The sequence below is a fragment of the Carya illinoinensis genome, chromosome 15, assembly GCF_018687715.1.
Source record: "Carya illinoinensis cultivar Pawnee chromosome 15, C.illinoinensisPawnee_v1, whole genome shotgun sequence".
Classification (NCBI taxonomy): domain Eukaryota; kingdom Viridiplantae; phylum Streptophyta; class Magnoliopsida; order Fagales; family Juglandaceae; genus Carya; species Carya illinoinensis.
In genome coordinates this window covers 25084933-25087432 of record NC_056766.1, presented here as the reverse complement: position 1 = coordinate 25087432, position 2500 = coordinate 25084933, and positions in this window count along the sequence as shown.

The window sequence follows — 2500 nt, the reverse complement described above, 5'->3', positions numbered from 1 at the left end:
ACGCACGCACATGGTGTCGAGGCTGGCTAAGTTCCCCCCCACTGACGGGCACCGTGGCAAGCCCACGCATGCACATGGTGTCGAGGCTGGCTAAGTTCCCCCCCACTGACGGGCACCGTGGCAAGCCCACGCATGCACATGGTGTCGAGGCTGGCTAAGTGCCCCCCACACACGGGCACCATGGCATGCCGTGACAGCCCCACGGGCCATGCGCTGACACTGCCGCTGACATGCACGGGGGCAAACACTTTTCCCGTGCTTTTGGACGATCGAAACCACCCAAATTGGTTTCCTAAATTCATTCCAATATATTTTGGATGTGTTCCAAGAATCACCTACCATTAATGGAACATTTTCAATTTTTTTTGATTTTTCGGTATTTTTAAACCTAAAAAATTTTTAAAAAAAATCCCGACGTCAAAAAATTGTAAGGCTTGTTCCTACTTCAAGATATGATTTATCTAAGCATGCCTGCAAAAAATCTCATTCAAATTCGAAGTATTTCAACAAAAAAAGCCTTTATGTTTGCTCGGAAAATTGATGTTTCCTCCTGCCAGTTGGGATATGGCTCTAAATGCTCTTTAGGGGGGGCATGCAAGGCCCCAACATGGGCAGCCAGGAGGGCTGTCCATGATGCCCCCCTCACATGGGCATGCCCCTCGCGCCCATGGAAAAGGCGAGTGCCCACCCCCCCCCATGCCACCGGCGGGGGGACTCGTCTCCACCGCCGGCGGCCGCGGTGGTTGGTGGTGGCCGCCGGCGGCCAAAAACGTCCCGACGAAATTTTTTGGGCTCGTTAACGTGGGGGCGATTCTTACGTTCTCGTTTGCTTTCTAACAACAAGCTTGTGCTCTAGGGATGGATATGGTGGCACTACGTGCCACGCATGGGCTTGTTGATGGGGGCAATCGTTGATGTTGGGGGCTTTCTCACGTTGTCGAGCCCCACCAAAAACGTCGGGACGAAATTTTTTGGGCTCGTTAATGTGGGGGTGATTCTTACGTTCTTGTTTGCTCTCTAGCAACAAGCTTGTGCTCTAGGGAAGGATTATGGTGGCACTACGTGCCACGCATGGGCTTGTTGGTGGGGGGCAACCGTTGATGTTGGGGGCTTTCTCACATTGTCGAGCCCCACCAAACGAAATTTTTTGGGCTCGTTAACGTGGGGGTGATTCTTATATTCTCGTTTGCCCTCTAGCAACAAGCTTGTGCTCTAGGGAAGGATATGGTGGCACTACGTGCCACGCATGGGCTTGTTGATGGGGGGCAATCGTTGATGCTAGGGGCTTTCTCACGTTTTCGAGCCCCCCGGTGCTCTAGTTGACCCCATGGCGGTTGGGCCTATTCGTTAGGGTGCTTCCTTGGCAACATGACTGTGCACGGCGGATGGTGTTATGGCACCCAGTGCTACGCACACGGTTGCTCTTGGTGGTATTCGGATGATGTTGACCTTGCTTCCATGGGTTGAACCGGGATGCACAACAAACGAAAATTTTTGGGCTTGTTAACGTGGGGGTGATTCTTATGTTCTCACGTTTTTGAGCCCCCCGGTGCTCTAGTTGACCCCATGGCGGTTGGGCCTATTCGTTAGGGTGCTTCCTTGGCAACATGACTGTGCACGGCGGATGGTGTTATGGCACCCAGTGCTACGCACATTGTTGCTCTTGGTGGTATTCGGATGATGTCGACCTTGCTTCCATGGGTTGAACTTGGGTGCCACAAAATGAAATTTTTTGGGCTCGTTAACGTGGGGGTGATTCTTACGTTCTCGTTTGCTCTCTAGCAACAAGCTTGTGCTCTAGGGAAGGATATGGTGGCACTACGTGCCACGCATGGGCTTGTTGATGGGGGCAATCGTTGATGCTAGGGGCTTTCTCACGTTTTCGAGCCCCCCGGTGCTCTAGTTGACCCCATGGCGGTTGGGCCTATTCGTTAGGGTGCTTCCTTGGCAACATGACTGTGCACGGCGGATGGTGTTATGGCACCCAGTGCTACGCACATTGTTGCTCTTGGTGGTATTCGGATGATGTCGACCTTGCTTCCATGGGTTGAACTTGGGTGCCACAAAACGAAATTTTTTGGGCTCGTTAACGTGGGGGTGATTCTTACGTTCTCGTTTGCTCTCTAGCAACAAGCTTGTGCTCTAGGGAAGGATATGGTGGCACTACGTGCCACGTATGGGCTTGTTGATGGGGGGCAATCGTTGATGCTAGGGGCTTTCTCACGTTTTCGAGCCCCCCGGTGCTCTAGTTGACCCCATGGCGGTTGGGCCTATTCGTTAGGGTGCTTCCTTGGCAACATGACTGTGCACGGCGGATGGTGTTATGGCACCCAGTGCTACGCACATTGTTGCTCTTGGTGGTATTCGGATGATGTCGACCTTGCTTCCATGGGTTGAACTTGGGTGCCACTAAACGAAATTTTTTGGGCTCGTTAACGTGGGGGTGATTCTTACGTTCTCGTTTGCTCTCTAGCAACAAGCTTGTGCTCTAGGGAAGGAT